Source organism: Lethenteron reissneri, chromosome 57 (assembly GCF_015708825.2).
Source record: "Lethenteron reissneri isolate LAM-NWPU_2019-01 chromosome 57, ASM1570882v1, whole genome shotgun sequence".
NCBI classification, from domain to species: domain Eukaryota; kingdom Metazoa; phylum Chordata; class Hyperoartia; order Petromyzontiformes; family Petromyzontidae; genus Lethenteron; species Lethenteron reissneri.
In genome coordinates, this window is record NC_083835.1 from 3,498,562 (window position 1) to 3,517,262 (window position 18,701).

General features: G+C 52.6%; 1 protein-coding gene across 1 annotated transcript in view; it reads right to left on the reverse strand.

Annotated features, from left to right (window-relative positions):
• LOC133357258 (fibronectin type-III domain-containing protein 3a-like) overlaps window positions 1-17,040 on the reverse strand; it is a 150,657-nt gene extending 133,617 nt beyond the window's left edge. Inside the window, 1 exon segment of the mRNA XM_061575112.1 lies at window positions 16,855-17,040. The gene's annotated coding sequence lies outside the window, so the exon portion shown is untranslated.
• Window positions 17,041-18,701: the final 1,661 nt, after the last annotated feature.

The window sequence follows — 18,701 nt, forward strand, 5'->3', positions numbered from 1 at the left end:
CCCGGTGCGAAGCGCGAACGTCGCTGGGGGCGCGGCGCTGGCCGCCCACCGCCTCGTGCGCCGCAGGACTCGCCTTCACAAGGCGCTAGCGCCTAACAGCCCTTGCTCCAACAGCCTGTTAAAGGCTGTACGGGGGATCTTTGTCTTTGCTTGGTAGGGGGGGGGCAACGTGATTGGAAGAAAAAAAAACGCCGGTTGCTGGCGACGGAGGCAGCGGATTAAATTGGGGGGGGGGGGGGGGGAGGTGTGCGGGGGGTGGGGAGGAGGGGGGGGCCCACACTTAGGCAATGATGTAATTAAGTCTCGGAGAACGCCAGTCAGACGGAGACCTTCAAACAATCGACTGTGGCGCAGAGTGGCAGTCCCTGCCCGCCCCGCCGACCACCCCCGTAGCGCCTCAACGACTCTTGGCTCAGACGAGAGGTGGGGGGGGCCTCCTGGGGGGGGGGGCCCTCCTGGGGGGGGGGGCCCTCCCGGCCCTCCCGGCCCTCCCTCCGAGGCCACGGGGAACTGCGGGCGGCTACCGTCGGCACATTTAGCTCGTAGGCCGAACTCAACAAACTATTTCCCCGGCTGTTGATGGCAACGTAAAACGGCGAACCACTCCCGTCGACTTGCCGCACGTTCGACGCTGCGCCGTCGCTCATCGGCAACTTTGCGTAGAACTCAGCCGAGGCGTCACTCCCCCGCCGGCGGTTGCCGCCACGCGTGAATTTGGCGTTCCCGGCGTGCGCGCCCGTCGCTCCGTCGACGGCGTTTGAACGTCGCCTGCGCAAAAAATCTGCGACGTGCCAACCGTCGCTCTCGTCCCCGCACTTTAACCCCCCCCTCCCCAACACATTTGTCCACCCAGCAGGAGCCAACCGTGCGAATCCGCACGTCCGATTAGCACGGTTGGCCAAGTACGGTGCGGAAGAATTTCAACGTACGTACATCACCATCACGTCCGATCGGCACAGCCGGCTACGTACGGTGCGAAAGAAGTTCAACGCACGTGCGTACAAGAACATGGCAGCACAGGCGGGAGGAGATGGAGGGGGGGCGGGTGTTGGGGAGATGCTTTCCAAGAAAAACCTTTCTCCCTGCGTTCACCTGAAACGCACGCGCGGGGACAACGCGCCAATTGTTACCGGCAAAAAGAAACGCGGGACTTCCGCCTGACAAGCGCGGTCTTTGTCTTCGCCAAGATGGGCACGACTTTTATACTTTCTCATTCCTCCCAGCACCACCCTCCCTCCCCTGCAAACGTTTCACAGGGCTCCAGTATCATCGTTGTTTTTTTTTTACGAAAAAAAACCTCCCACGTTGGGCCCCCCACAATCAGCGGCGCTCCTTTCAGCGGAGGGACCAAGCACGGCCGAACGGAGAGAGGAACCAGTTTGCTCATTCAGTGGCATTGCCCACGCACGGGCAGACAGAGACCAAAGAGCGGGCACACATTGGTGTCGATCCCCCCCGTCCGTCTCGCGCAATGGCCAAGGCGACACCCGCGACCAGATTTCATATCTAGCGGGGAATCTTCTGACACCTTAACGCCGGTCTTCTTCGGGGGGGCGGGGGCGGGGGGGCACTTTCGCTGACGAGACATCATCATCCGTAGCGCGAGGGCCGCAGCAACACATTTGAAACAACATTGGGGGGGTACGACGGCAGCCGAACAACGACGATGATGCAGCTGGGGAGGGGGGGGGTGTTGTCACTCTGTGTATTGTCGGGGGGGCCGCACTAAATGGCCACCAGGGGGCCGCCAGTGACCCGCGGGGCCTTGTGAATGAAGAGCACGCTGCCCGACACGCCGCCCGTTAAACGAAGACCACGACGGCTGTGCCCCTAGCTTCCGACTCACAAGTCCCCCCATAATCCTCTTTCTGGGATCGCACCGCAGTCACCAACCCGGAACCTGGAAGACCGCCGCTGCCGCTGCCGTCGCTGCTGCTGCTGCCGCCGCCGCATGAACAGAGTGGAACGACGCGGACCCCCACAATATAAACACCTCCTGATCGGAGACCCGAGCGTCGTCAAAGCACCACCGCCTTTGGCTTTGACATTCCTCCTCCTCGAGAACACGGCTGGCAGAAACCATCAACGGCATCAGATCGTCATCAACAGGCCGATGCACACGACGCCTTCGTACCTGGAATTTCTCTCCACTTTTTTCCACCCCTACTACTATAAATTTCCACGCGATGGTAAGCCACTTCGTGGAGACATCATTTGCGGTAGCCGGCTCGCTTCCGAAAAAAGAGCTACGTAACTCAAGTGGACCTTGCCCTGTACAATAAAAACACAGCGTCGTATAATGGAATAGTAAATTAATAAATAGCTGCCGCAAAAAACAAAAAAAAACCCCCGTTGCGAGACACGAGCCTCTGTGAATCCTACGCGGCCCATTCTTGGCGAGACACCCAACGCATCGGGTGCAGTGGGGATGGGTGGGGGAGGATAAGGGCATCGATGCCAGGTATCGTTTATCAGACAGCTGGCATGCGGGGTCGCCCGCATCAAAAGCTCCGCACAGCAGGGCAGGCAGCGGAGCCGCTGGGTGGCTCGCAAGCTTCGGAGATCGGCAACAGCGATGAGCAGAGGTCGCAATCGGGTACCCGATACCCGTACCCTACCCGATACCCGGCTACCCGTACCCGGCCGGGTACGGGTACCCGTTTGCGACCCTGGTGCGGCCGGGTACGGATACGGGTAGACCGTGAGTCACTGGTGAGTAACCGTTTGTCACTCATTTCCCAACGTCTTGTCTCTTCTCACAATTCAAGTTGCTAGAATCAACCTACCCGCGCCTACAACATGGCTTCATCCCAGAGGTCGCAATCAGGTACCCGATACCCGTACCCTACCCGTACCCGGCCGGGTACGGGTAGGGTACGGGTACGGCCGGGTACGGAATCAAAACCCATTTGCGACCTCTGGCGATGAGGGCCGTCACCATGAGGAAGGGCCACAACTTTGTGTTTGGACACCACTGCCAATACCGCACCACCGGGCAAGGAGGTTTCACGGCGGACGCCGTTTGGCGTCTGCCACCGAGTTTTGGGGGGAAGCTGTAGATCCACGGTGGTTGGGTTTCCTGTTCGCTAAATCTCCGATAAGAACGCAACACTGATAACTCTAGCAAGGTGTGTACTTTGAGCGATATTTAAATGGTTCGTATTACGATGGTATTCTTATTGTTATTTTAGATGTTCATCCGAGTTTGAGCGGACCGTCTGCGAGAGCTATGAAAGCCGACACAGACGGACATTGGCCATGTCCCCCCCCCGTGCATTGACGCTTTGAACCCGAGTTGAAATCCTCGCACGGTGCAACTGGCTCCGTATCCAAAACGTGGCGTTTACAAAGAGTTTGAGCAGTACGTTGCATTTGTTACACGGATAGTCCCATTTAGCCAGTTCAGCCGGGGGGTGAGGTGGGGGGTCCAGATATCTTGTGACCCCAATTTACATCTCTAGAACTTAATATTGTCGAAGTGATATTCTTTGGGTCTTTCGGTAAAGTCACGTAGATAGGTTCAAATAAAAAAAACTACAACGTTTCGATCACAACACAAGCGTTCCTGATAAAGCCCCCCCCCTCCCCCCATTGACACTTCAAACCTGAGTTGAAATCCCCGCACGGTGCAATTTATTTGTTCAGCGGTCAGTCGGTGCGGGCACTAACTTTGGTGAATATTCAACAGAGTGGAGAGGGGGCTCATTTTGACAAGGTCGACACGCACGTGTGTGTGTGCGTCAATGATAATAAATGGTGATTATATGATATTTGACCTTTCACCTAAGCCTAAAAAAATCCACAGAAGACCCCAATATCAGTTTAACACGTAGGCTTTTGCGGCCAATTACCCATAAGAGGTTTACTGGTTAGATCGCGTACATTTAAAAGCGTGTCGTTAAACCCGCCACGTTTTATTTACGTGACAAGCCCTTACGAAACCGGCCGCGTCGGGTGACGGTGGCGGGCTTAGCGACACACAACATTCACGTTCACGCGGTCCAACCCACACAAACCTCTTGATTGCGGCGATGGAGGACCCCCAAATTGGTCCCGGCAATGCCAGATGAAGATGGGAGCGGTGGCGCCACCTGACAGACGAAGCGCCGGGATTGCACCTTTGGGACAATCACGAGGCTTCGGGGCGTTTAGGATTTGAAGTTAAGGATTCGAACTATGCAGTAGAACCACTCTTCTTCACGACGGTAATTGGTTACACGGGACCGGTCGTTAAGCGATCTGGTCGTTAAGCGAGTATGGCAAATACACGTTCAAAAGGCTCGATTCGTTCCGATAGCATCGAAAAGTTTACCCTTTTTCACCCACAAAACGTACTTTATCATAGTTAAACAACGGATATTAATATGAAAAGATACTGACAACATTATAGACACATAATATTAAAACAAACGTGGTTAATCGATTCATCAATAAAAATTTACTGTACCCACAACAGCCCGTTGTTAACAGGAGAATGGTCGGTAACCGAACACAGTGGGCTCTATGGAGGCACTACACCACTATACACTACACTATACACTACACTAATATACACTACACATTGGGCTCTAGAGGCACTACACTACCATACACTACACTATACACTACTATACACTACACATTGGGCTCTATGGAGGCACTACACTACCATACACTACACTATACACTACTATACACTACACATTGGGCTCTATGGACGCACTACACTACCATACACTACACATTGGGTTCTAAAGGCACTACACTACTATACACTACGCTATACACTACACTACTCTACACTACACATTGGGCTCTATGGAGGCCCGTCGTTAAGCGATTAGTCGTTAACAGCGGTGGTCATTAAGAGGGGTTCTACTGTATCGCTCCATGTGGGCCCGTACCTGGTCACATTTTTAAATAAATTGTTTCGTTTTTAGTTCAATGCCACGTGAGGCTCTCTCGCGGAGGCTGCTGCTCATTTTTAAATCCTTTATATTAAGTTCACTTGCTTGCTTGCTTGCACGCTTACGACCGTGCAAATCTTTCGGTCGTTTTTTAACCCACTTCCCGTGATCCAATCGAGCTGACATTTTGCACACAGACTCGTTGTGCGTGACAATTTATTTTCGTGAAAAAAATTTCCTAAATTTTCCACTTTTTAGGAAAAAAAATATGTCATATTTAATTTAAAATACCAATGTGATAAAAATGAAACTCTTACTCAAGAAAAACTGAAATGAATAATAAAATAAAACCGATGCCACGCATATAAAGGATTTATAGTGAAAAACGTTGTTTTTACGGGTTAATTTTTTATAGAGTGCAAATAAAATGTACGAAACGGGTTGGTCGGCAGGTCTCGTTCAAAAAGCAGTCAAATAACAGGGGGTAAGCGATTGCTCACTCAACACTTCCTCTGAAGGTGGAAGGGACTCGAAACGAATTTTTTTTTTTAATAATTACCAGGTAAGGGCCTCCCCAACTGAGCTAAGTAGCCTATTTTAACGGTAGCGACCTGGAAAACGCAAATGACAGCTCAACGAAGTGGGCTTAGCGTCAACGTGGAAATTTATTGCAGCCAAATACTTTGAACGCGTGACGTCGATTCTAAATGTGGAGGGGGGGAAAAAAAGCGGAGGACCCGGAGAAAATTCACGCGACCACGGGGAGACACACACACTCCAAATGTACAGTAAACGTCGAACCCACGACCTCCTGATTACCAGGCGAGGTAGTCAACATCTCCTAGCCACCGTGCCGTCAGGGTCCAGGGATCGAACCCACGACCTCCTGCATACGAGGCGAGGTAGTTAACATCTCCTAGCCACCGTGGCATCAGGGTCGGGATCGAACCCACGAACTCCTGTATACCAGGCGAGGTAGTTAACATCCCCCAGCCACCGTGGTGCCACTCTAGATGGAGCTCCAAGCAAGCATCATCTCCGGGCTTTGCAACCTGCTTAGCTTTCGAGATCTGACAGGATCCGCTGTGATGCAGCTGTAAGGGGGGGGGGGTGGTCATATTTTGCGTATTGTCGGGGAGGGGGGGCACACGTCAGGGGCTGCGCTAAATGCCACCAAGGGGCAGGCAGCTGGTGGCCCGCTGAGCCTTGCTAATGAAGAACGGTGGCCCGAACGCGCTTGGAAGCCGCCGCACGTGGCTGAAGAATCCACTTCGTGAATGGGCGATACCGCAACTCACTGCTGGCGCTCTCTTCGCTGCCAACCGGACGACGGGGCGTTACCTGGGGACGCGAGCACGTCAAGGCCAAGGCTAAGTTTACTGCCTGGCAGCAGCTGCCACCGCACGCATCACCACAAACCCTCAGGGCCACAGCACGTACCACCACAAACCCACAGGGTAACCACACGCACCACCAAACCCGCAGGGTAACCACACGCACCACCACAAACCCACAGGGTAACCACACGCACCACCAAACCCGCAGGGTAACCGCACGCACCACCACAAACCCACAGGGTCACCGCACGCACCACCACAAACCCTTCAGGGTCACCGCACGCACCACCACAAACCCGCAGGGCCACCACACGCACCACCACCACAAACCAGCAGGACCACTAGGCATCACTTGTGGCTAGGTGCCGGGTAAACTACCTTATTTTGTCCGGTTTCGTCAAGAGACAGGGGCTAGGGCTTATTTTACACCGGTCCTGCCTCACCCTCCGATTCGCACGGTTGGTTACGTGCGGTGCAAAAGAAATTCAACATACGTACGTACACCCGTACACACGTACACACGTACACCCGTACACACGTACACACGTACACCCGTACACACGTACACCCAGGATCGCCGCCCTCTGTTTTGAGGCAGCTGCTATCATTGGACATCTGTAGGGCTTCCGGGGACATTGAGAGGTCCTGGTGGCAGTGGTGGTGGTGGAGATGATGATGATGGTGGTAATAATGCACCACTCAAGGACAAAGCATCACCGGGCCAGATGGCGCAGTGGTGGGAGCGAGCGGCTTGCAATCAAAAAGGTTGCGAGTTCACATCCTGTTTGAGGGTTGACTCTGAATAATAATAAAGGTACGGCATTAGCACCGAACATGCACGGCCATCGCTCCGTCGCAGCCGAGCAAACGAACGCTCAAAGTGGCCCCCCCGTGGGAGTCCCAAATTTTAAATCCCCCCACCCCCCCCACCAACTGTGCGCTCATAAAAATGGAAATAAACTATTTAAAAAAAAAACACACAATTTTTTTTCTTTTACAGGTAAGCGACCTGGCCATCACCAACGATAGCTCAACAAAACGCGGCTTATCGTCAGGTGGAAATTTTTTGCAGGGGCCAAAGACTCTAAAACGCATGACGTCGATTCGGAATGTGGAGGGGAAAAACCGCAGGACCCCGAGAAAAATCCACGCGACCACGGGGAGAGGGAGAGAGACACGAAAACTAAAAATATACAGCAGCTGGCGCCAGGGTCGGGATCCAACCCACGACCTCCTGCATACCAGGCGAGGAAGTCAACATCTCCGAGCCACCATGGCGGATGTCCTGCCGATCACCCAGGGGCCAGAGCACCGCGTCCTCTCAGGCCGCTACAAATTGTCATTTTTTTTGTAATTATTTTTTTGGTAATTTGTTTGTAATTTTTTTGTTATTTTCTTCCCCCAACAGGCACCGGCCTTGGGTCGAGGGAAAGCGGTGGCAGCGGCAAACGTGGCCGTCGGCAAAATCCGGTGAAACGGGCCGAAACGACGAGTGTCTGCCCGGGCCACGAGAGGCCCTCTCCACACGAGCAGCGGAGGGTCAAAGGACCCGGGGCCACTCCTTCAAAGAGCCACATCCTGGAAACAACACGGGGGCACAATCTCCAGGCACGTGTTTGTACGCTTCATGTTCCACGGGGCCAAGTGTGCACAGCCCAGCCGACCACACGGCAACGCAAAGTGCATTTGAGGATAAAGAGACTGCGTGTGTGTGCGAGTGTGTGTGTGTGTGTGCGTGCATGTGTGTGTGTGTGTGCGCGTGTGGGGAGCGCGATGGGCGCAGAGGTTAGCGCACTTCACTACGAAGGCGGCGACCCGAGTTCGATTCCCGGTCGACACCGGTTACGATTATCTGAAACTCTCCTGGGCCTCTTCCCCTAGGTCCACTCGGCCTTAAACGAGTACCTGGTGTAGTGTGTAAACATCGCCACTCGGGAGACAAAGGCGGACGGGCGTGGCGTTAGCCTCCCACACCCCTCGTGTGCCGTGCCAGCCTTCACAGGTGCTACTCGCTAACAGCACTTGCCCCGAGTCTGTTAAGGCTACACGGGGGATCTTTGTGTGTGTGCGTGTGGTAGTCCGAGTGGATTTGTCGATGACTCGTACCAGCGGTGTCAAGATCGGCCTCTGTGGAGGAGGCTCGTGAAGGACGCTACTGGGCAGTTGGAAGCAGTCGCCCTCCAACAACAATGGAGGGCGGAGGAGCGATGCTCACAACAACGAGCGGAGCGCCGGGTGGCTAAAGCACAGCAAGTTGGCACAGTAGGGGGCACAGGTGGTGCATCAGCCAGTCATTTCGGTCATCTCAGTCAGTCGACCCGTGGCACCTGGGTCTGCCCCGTGACCTCCTGCCAGCGGGCGTTCGACACTTCACGTGGTAGCCTCAAGGTGCACATGGCCTGGCACAAGCGTCGTGGTGACGTCACCGCCACTTAGTGGCGAATGGCGGTTGTTGTTGTGGTAGTCCGCAAGGCACCACGGATTGAGGGACTATCCTCCAGGATGATGCGCAATCTACTTGACCCACATTGACCAATGCGATTGCTGCAGTTCTGCTGCACCACAAGTAGAGAAACGAACAGGTGGCAACCCGTACACCTCCACCTCCTCGTGCAGGCCTTAATAGGCGCTCGCTAACAGCACCGGCCCCAACAGTCCGTGCAGGCTACACGGCGTGAGGGTCGCGGATCAAACCCACGACCTCCCGTATACCTGGCGAGGTCGTTGGACATTTATCACCACCGTGATGCCACATAAAGCAGGCATCATCCTCCGGGCTGCAACCCGCTTGGCTTCCGAGATCCAACGAGACCCGATGCGATGTAGCTGCGAGGACTTTAGTACCCGTGTCAAAACCGGCGCAGATGGGGGGGGTGGGGGGGGCGAGTCGGTGCGTGCGGTAAGTGTGGCGTAAAGTTTTTCCTTCCTTCATTTTTTGCCTAAATCTTTGTTTGCGAACGAGCCGGTTTCTCCGCCTCGGCTGCAGCCACTGCCAAGCGCGCGACGTCCGCACGACACCCCGGTGCACAATACACACGGGTCCCGGGTCACACCGTCCGTCAGCCGACCGCGCTGCGGCCTGACCGCGCGGTCTATCAACGGGGACATGGCGGCACACGGGCCTTTGTCCGGAGGATCTGCGTCTGCGCCCCGGGCGATGTCGTCAGTTAATCCTCTTCGTTCCCCGATGGGACAGAAGGCCCCTCGGCGACGGAGACCTTTCTGCGATGCGGCCTGTGTGCGCAGCGGTGTGGTGGCATGGGTCTCGGCGCAAGGAATTCAATGCCCCCCGGAACCCCCCCAGAACCCCCCCCCCCGCTCCCTCCTCCCCCCGGCGTCTGCGTCACTCCGACCTGCGAGCCCCCCCGGTGCAGTTTAACTGCCTGCACACTCGAAAGCTTTCGCCACCGACCCGGTGACATGCAGGGTGTCTCCGTGCAGAACAAGTGCAGCCATCGGGGTTTGCAAATGGCCCATCGGCCAGAATAAGTGCCCAGGCCACACCACACTCAACCACGATCCTTGGCACCGGAGCCCGCGACAGCCAAGCTGCTAAGCCACCCGGTCTGGACCAGCGCAAGAGCCAACGGTGTAGAGTTTTTACAATGTCTATGCGCAGCAGCAGCAGCAGCAGCTACTCACGTGTACAAGCCATGCGTGTGACCTTTGATCCGTGTTAAAAAAACAGACAAAAAAAGTGTCACCTCGCACGTCACAACGGATGGTGGTGGTGGTTGTGGTGGTTCTGGCTGTGTTGATAGAGCCACAGGGCCACCGTGCCACAGTGGGGAGATGTTAACTACCTCGCCTGGTGTACAGGAGGTCGTGGATTTGATCCTGACCCTGACGCCTGCTGCTGTATATTTGGAGTTTGCGTGTCTCTCTCTCTCTCTCTCATCATCACGGTGGCTATGAGATGTTAACTACCTCGCCTGGTGTACAGGAGGTCGTGGATTTGATCCTGACCCTGACGCCTGCTGCTGTATATTTGGAGTTTGCGTGTCTCTCTTGCTCTCATCATCACGGTGACGATGAGATGTTAACTACCTCGCCTGGTGTACAGGAGGTCGTGGGTTCGATCCTGACCCTGACGCCTGCTGCTGTATATTTGTAGTTTGCGTGTCTCTCCCCCTCTCTCTCATCACGGTGGCTAGGAGATGTTAACTACCTCGCCTGGTGTACAGGAGGTCGTGGGTTCGATCCTGACCCTGACGCCTGATGCTGTATATTTGTAGTTTGCGTGTCTCTCTCCCTCTCTCATCATGGTGGCGAGGAGATGTTAACTACCTCGCCTGGTATGCAGGAGGTCGTGGGTATCGATACCGACCCTGACGCCTGCTGCTGTATATTTGGAGTTTGCGTGTCTCTCTCTCATCATCACGGTGGCTAGGAGATGTTAACTACCTCGCCTGGTGTACAAGAGGTCGTGGGTTCAATCCTGACCCTGACGCCTGCTGCTGTATATTTGTAGATGTTAACTACTCGCCTGTGTACAGGGGTCGTGGGTTCGCATCCTGACTCCTGACGCCTGATGCCTGTATATGTAGTTTGGCGTGTCCTCTCTCCCTCTATCTCATCATGGTGGCGAGGAGATGATTAACTACCTCGCCTGGTATGCAGGAGGTCGTGGGTATCGATACCGACCCTGACGCCTGCCTGCTGTATATTGGAGTTTGCGTGGTCTCTCTCGTCATCATCAACGGTGGGCTAGGAGATGTTAACTACCTCGCCTGGTTGTACAGAGGTCGTGGGTTCAATCCTGACCCTGAGCCTGCTGCTGTATATTTGGTAGTTTGCGTGTCTCTCTCCTCGTCCATCATCACAGGTGGCTATGATATGTTAACTACCCTCGCCTGGTTTACAGGAGGTCGTGGGTTCGATCCTGACCCTGACGCCTGCTGCTGTCGATTTGGAGTTTGCGTGTCTCTCTCTCTCTCTCATCGGCATCACGGTGGCCAGGAGATGTTAACTACCTCGCCTGGTGTACAGGAGGTCGTGGGTTCGATCCTGACCCTGACGCCTGCTGCTGTATATTTGTAGTTTGCGCATCTCTCTCTCTCTCATCATCATCACGGTGGCTATGAGATGTTAACTACCTCGCCTGGAATACAGGAGGTCGTGGGTTCGATCCTGACCCCTGCTGCTGTATATTTGTAGTTTGCACGTCTCTCTCATCATCACGATGGCTATGCGATGTTAACTACCTCGCCTGGTGTACAGGATGTCGTTGGTTCGATCCCGACCCCTGTTTGCACATTCTATCTCCCCGTGGTCGAGTGTATTTTTCTCCGGGTCATCTGGTTTTTTCCCTCCACATTAGAATCGGCGTGTGTATGCAGAGTATTTTGGCTGATATAAATCTCCACGCGATATCGCCACTCCGTTGAGCTTTCATTTGTGGTCAGGTCGCTTCTGAAAATAGCTACATTAGCTCAGGTCGGCCTAACCTGGATAAATAAAAAAAAATTGTGTACAGCTTTATATTCTTGGCTCTTTCGGTAAAGTCTCGTAGAAGGGAAATAATAAAAATATAAAACGATAATATTCTCACGACGTTTCGCCTGCAACACAAGCAGTCAAAACGTCGTGAGAATGTTATTGTTTAATATTTTTATTATTTTTTTACAGCTGTCGTGGCTGTGACGGTTCCACCTGAAGACGGAAGCTTGTGTTGCCTCCGAAACGTCGTGATTTTTATTTTATTTGACTTTTATTCATTTAATGTTTTACCTACGTGACTTTACCGAAAAAACCTAAGAATATTAATGCAGTTACTTTATTCATTGCAAAAGGGATGCACTTGGTGTTTGAACATCTTAACACAACTCCTGTTTTATTGCCACAAAGGATAAACGCCAATTATTATTTCTCAGTTTCTTCCCCGAATTCTCTTCGCCCCGTACTTTTTTTTCTTCCACGTTGAACTTCTTTTCGCGCCGTACGTAGCCGACCGTGGTAAAATTGGAGGCGTTGGTGCCCCAGGTCGCGCTAGCAAACCAGATTTAACGCCGGCCCTTTTAATCCTTTCCCTTTCCGATGACGTATGTACGTGGTACGTGGTGTAACGTCATCGGAACAAAAAACAAATCACTTTATCGGTACCGTGGCTCCCGCAAGGGTCACGCGACAGGGCGCGTGGCACAGTTTGGAGCCAGCTTCCGTAGAGTGCGACGTGCATGTCGCTACGGTTCTCTGCGGCCTCTCTAAATAAAATGTTACGCTGCGCCGCTTGCACGTTCCGAGATTCGGCGGTGACCGGGAACATGCACCCACCCACACCCTGCAACTTGCAAACGTCTCGGAACGAGAGAGAGGTTCAAAGTTATCACACGGTTAAAACAAAATAAACTCCAAACTAGATTTCTTTTTCATAATTCGTTCAACCTCGTGACGCCGTCCGACTTCAAACACCGCGCCGTGAACCCGGCGAAGCCATGGGGGCTCTGAATAAAGGGGTCGTCGCCCGAAAAGTCCCCGTATTTTGTACCCTCCGAGGCCACGGTTTGAAACGACGAATTCGTCGAGTGATAAATGGCGAGCAGAGTTCAATTCCCAGCCGCTGCGAACATCAGCAGCAAATGATATATGGCACATTAGGAATGGATCACTCTTTTAATTATGTCCTTGTGCAGCAAGGGAGTAAGTGTGCCTTCCGTGAAAGTCCTGATGTGCTGTGCAGTGCATCAATGCATGTGTGTACAGCAGCATGTGATGACTGAGTTGGGCCTGTAGGTGGCTGGCAGGGTTAATGAATACCGCGCGTGTAGACCAGCCACGTGGTTAATGGCGACTCGGAAGAATTGCTGCGTGTAACACGCGCTGTTGCATTTTACAGAGTGACGGTGCTGTTCTTCACAAGATTAATATTAACTACAATAAATAAATGTGCTTGCCTCGTCCTTCATTTCGAGTGTGCAACAGATACAACTCTTCCCCGACCACCCGAACCCCTGACGAGTGCGGTGGTCAGTGTGGGGATCTCTTCATCCAGCAGCAGATCGATTAAAGAGGACTGCAAGTCGCCATTGTTATGATTACTGCAGCAGACAAAGAGATCACTCTTTTCCGTAAGGCGGCAAGAGATCTGTGCGCGAGGGCAAAATGCGGTCCATTTTACAACATCGCACAACGATTACTGGTCACACTTTTTCTGGTATTCCAACTGTTTTAATTTAATTTTGGGGTGCCGATTCCAAATCTGGCATCAGGTTTTTGAGATTATCAAATATTGCATTTTCAATAAAAGTGCAGAAGAAAAATATTAATAAATGTGGATATCTACATAAAATGATATTATAAAACACACTATCCTAAAAATACAGCACCATATTTTAACACCAAAGCAGTCACTGACTCGCAACAACTTGCAATCATAAGTGACAGAGTTAATTTCGGGTAAAATCAATGAAAATGGGTATGCCGATAGCATAAAAATGAGATGTGATAGAGCAAATCTGAGATCAGATTTGGAATCAGCACCCTGAAATTAGTCTAAAACAGCTGCAAAAGTCCAGGCCAGAAAAAAAAGTATTTTTTTTGTCGACCCAGTGATTGTAATCGATTATAATCGATTATAATCGTTGTGAGATGGTATTCACGTTGCAGGCAAATAAACTGGCACGCATTACAGTGCTGTGCCCCCGTATTGAAGTGACTGTACGCCAGCCATATATACGGGTAAAACCGTACGAGTTGATAGGTATGCACAACACTCCCCCATACCTGTCAACCCCTTATCAGTGCCTACCTTGTGTTACAGACCAATTCAGACCTCATTGGTCAACCGTGTGGCCTTAGAAATATCGACGTTCATCCTACAAAGTTCCATCACAAGGGAGAAACACAAAGACACGTTTCGATTTAAAGCTTTCGTGACTGCAGGGATTCATCTTCTTGGTTCTTTCTGTAAAGTCACGTAGAAGGGAAGTAATAAAATAAAATTAAAACATAATAATGCACGGGCATAATGACTTTGAAACCCCCCCGCCCACCTCCTACGCATTTCCCATAAATATGCTAAATTCCTCTTGATATGCAAATTATGTTGTCAAGGCGCTCTTCTTCCCCCCTCCAACCCAGCTTAAATATACACTCCAAGCTTGGTGGTGTTTCATTCTTCACCTGACGGACGGCTTGCGTTGTGGCCGAAACGTCGTGAGAATTATTTTATTATGTTTTATTTTTATTATTGTATTACTTCCCTTCTACGTGACTTTACCGAAAGAACCAAGAAGAAAGACACGTTGGTTTTTTTGCCCGTATTGAAACGGCTGTACACCGTATGGACATGAACCTACACAGGGCCCAAAGACCTCCACAGGACTTCAATGAATGAGGAACTCGGGGCAACTTTACCCCAAGACCAAAACAACAGTCAGCAGCTGATAAACAATATTGTACTTTTATAAGAACACATTCTATAATGAACAAAGACAACCGCAGGGAGATATAGGGGATGGTTTTTTGTTTAAGTTGCAATATTAAGGGATGGTTTGTGTTTAAGTTGCATAGTCTGAATCAGCCATGAGCGCAACTTTCAGGGTTCAGGAATATAATCTCTCTCTCATCACTTTGTCAACTTTTTTAAAAGGCATTTAAAACAAAAAACACCGTGCAAGGTACACAATAATAAGAGCGCAATGTTAACTCCCTTAAACCTCGATTTAAAGCTTTCGTGACTGCAGGGATTCACCTTCTTGGTTCTTTCGGTAAAGTCACGTAGAAGGTAAATAATAAAAGAAGGGAAATAATAAAATAATAATAATAACGCACGCTGCTGATGACACTATTTAGAACATCACAGGGTATAACTCACGCTGCTGATGACACTATTTAGAACATCACAGGGTATAACGCACACTGCTGATGACACTATTTAGAACATCACAGGGCATAGCGCACGCTGCTGATGACACTATTTAGAACATCACAGGGTATAACTCACACTGCTGATGACACTATTTAGAACATCACAGGGTATAACTCACGCTGTTGATGACACTATTTAGAACATCACAGGGCATAACGCACGCTGCTGATGACACTATTTAGAACATCACAGGGTATAACTCACACTGCTGATGACACTATTTAGAACATCACAGGGTATAACTCACGCTGCTGATGACACTATTTAGAACATCACAGGGCATAACGCACGCTGCTGATGACACTATTTAGAACATCACAGGGTATAACTCACGCTGCTGATGACACTATTTAGAACATCACAGGGTATAACTCACGCTGCTGATGACACTATTTAGAACATCACAGGGTATAACTCACGCTGCTGATGACACTATTTAGAACATCACAGGGTATAACGCACGCTGCTGATGACACTATTTAGAACATCACAGGGTATACTCACGCTGCTGATGACACTATTTAGAACATCACAGGGTATAACTCACACTGCTGATGACACTATTTAGAACATCACAGGGTATAACTCACGCTGCTGATGACACTATTTAGAACATCACAGGGTATAACTCACACTGCTGATGACACTATTTAGAACATCACAGGGTATAACTCACACTGCTGATGACACTATTTAGAACATCACAGGGTATAACTCACGCTGTTGATGACACTATTTAGAACATCACAGGGTATAACTCACGCTGCTGATGACACTATTTAGAACATCACAGGGCATAACTCACACTGCTGATGACACTATTTAGAACATCACAGGGCATAACGCACGCTGCTGATGACACTATTTAGAACATCACAGGGCATAACACACGCTGCTGATGACACTATTTAGAACATCACAGGGCATAACTCACACTGCTGATGACACTATTTAGAACATCACAGGGTATAACTCCCGCTGCTGATGACACTATTTAGAACATCACAGGGCATAACTCACACTGCTGATGACACTATTTAGAACATCACAGGGCATAACTCACACTGCTGATGACACTATTTAGAACATCACAGGGTATAACTCACACTGCTGATGACACTATTTAGAACATCACAGGTATAACTCACGCTGCTGATGACACTATTCAGAACATCACAGGGTATAACTCACACTGCTGATGACACTATTTATAACATCACAGGGCATAACACACGCTGCTGATGACACTATTTAGAACATCACAGGGTATAACTCACACTGCTGATGACACTATTTAGAACATCACAGGGTATAACGCATGCTGCTGATGACACTATTTAGAACATCACAGGGTAACACACACTGCTGATGACACTATTTAGAACATCACAGGGCATAACTCACACTGCTGATGACACTATTTAGAACATCACAGGTATAACTCACACTGCTGATGACACTATTTAGAACATCACAGGGCATAACTCACACTGCTGATGACACTATTTAGAAGTAACATCACGGGGCATAACTCAGGCTGCTGATGACACTATTTAGAAGTAACATCACGGGGCATAACTCAGGCTGCTGATGACACTATTTAGAAGTCAACATCACCACCACCACCACCATCATCGGTAAGGGCACACGCGAACACAACAACAAAAATTGTTGTTGTTGTTGTTGCAAAGACGGAAACCTCGCGGCTCAGAAACGAAAGTGACACAACAAGAGAGAGGGGGAGTCACGTGACCACACTCACCCCCAGCAGGTCGTGAAACTTTGTTGTTGTTGTTGTTGTCGTCACGAAACTTTGTTGTTGTTGTGGTTGTGGTCGTTGTTGTAGTTGTGGTTGTGGTCGTCGTCGTCGTTGTTGTTGCGAAACTTCAACGCGGCGGGAAAGAACTTTTACTGCGCCACTACCTCCACCACCACCACCAACTACCTCCTCCACCACCACCACCACTACCACCTCCACCACCACCACCTCCACCTCCACCACCTCCTGTTGCTGCTGCTACTGCTGCTGCTACGACTGTTGCTGCTGCTGCTGCTGTAGATATTGTCCGGGGTCCGTGATGATGGTGATGATGGTGATGGCGACGATGTGCGGATGCGTATGAGGAGCGGAGGATGGCGGCTCAAAGCCTCCTCTGCATTTCATACAAAGACGCCCCGAGCCGCGGCATTTAACCCAGCGGGGGGGGGGGGCCTTAGGGTACCTCCCCTAAGCCCCGCCCCCTCCTACTACAAGCCCCGCCCCTCCTATAAGCCCCGCCCCCTCCTACTACAAGCCCGCCCCCTCCTACTACAAGCCCCGTCCCCTCTTACTACAAGCCCCGCCCCCTCCTACTACAAGCCCCCCTCCCACAAGCCCCGCCCCCTCCTACTACAAGCCCCGCCCCTCCCCCTCGCCCTCCCCCTCGCCCTCATCCTCCCCCTCCCCCTCGCCCCTCCCCCTCATCCTCCCCCTCGCCCCTCACCTCCCCCTCGCCCCTCATCCTCCCCCTCACCCTCCCCTCATCCTCCCCCTCGCCCCTCCCCCTCATCCTCCCCCTCGCCCCTCATCCTCCCCCTCGCCCCTCTCCTCCCCCTCACCCCTCCCCTCATCCTCCCCCTCGCCCCTCCCCTCATCCTCCCCCTCGCCCCTCATCCTCCCCTCGCCCCTCATCCTCCCCCTCGCCCCTCCCCTCATCCTCCCCCTCGCCCCTCCCCCCTCATCCTCCCCCTCGCCCCTCATCCTCCCCCTCGCCCCTCCCCTCATCCTCCCCCTCGCCCCACCCCCTCATCCTCCCCCTCGCCCCTCATCCTCCCCCTCGCCCCTCCCCCTCATCCTCCCCCTCGCCCCTCATCCTCCCCCTCGCCCCTCCCCTCATCCTCCCCTCGCCCCACCCTCATCCTCCCCCTCGCCCCTCATCCTCCCCCTCGCCCCTCCCCTCATCCCCCCCTCGCCCCACCCCCTCATCCTCCCCCTCGCCCCTCATCCTCCCCCTCGCCCCTCCCCTCATCCCCCTCGCCCCTCCCCCCTCATCCTCCCCCTCGCCCCTCATCCTCCCCCTCGCCCTCCCCTCATCCTCCCCCTCGCCCCACCCCCTCATCCTCCCCCTCGCCCCTCATCCTCCCCCTCGCCCCTCCCCCTCATCCTCCCCCTCGCCCCTCCCCCCTCATCCTCCCCCTCGCCCCTCATCCTCCCCCTCGCCCCTCCCCTCATCCTCCCCCTCGCCCCACCCCCTCATCCTCCCCCTCGCCCCTCATCCTCCCCTCGCCCCTCCCCTCATCCTCCCCCTCGCCCCTCCCCCCTCATCCTCCCCCTCGCCCCTCATCCTCCCCCTGCCCCTCCCCTCATCCCCCCTCGCCCCACCCCCTCATCCTCCCCCTCGCCCCTCATCCTCCCCCTCGCCTCCCCTCATCCTCCCCCTCCCCCCCCTCCTCCTCCTCGCCCCACCTCCTCCAACCCTCTCGCTCCTCCCCCTTCTCGCACCTCCCTCCCCTCCTCCCTCCCCATCTCTCCACTGGGGGGGAGGGGGGTCTCACTCACACGGGGGCTGGGTGGTGTAGGGCAGTGTCATGTGTGTGTGTCTGTGTGTGTCAATGTGTACAGAGTTAGAC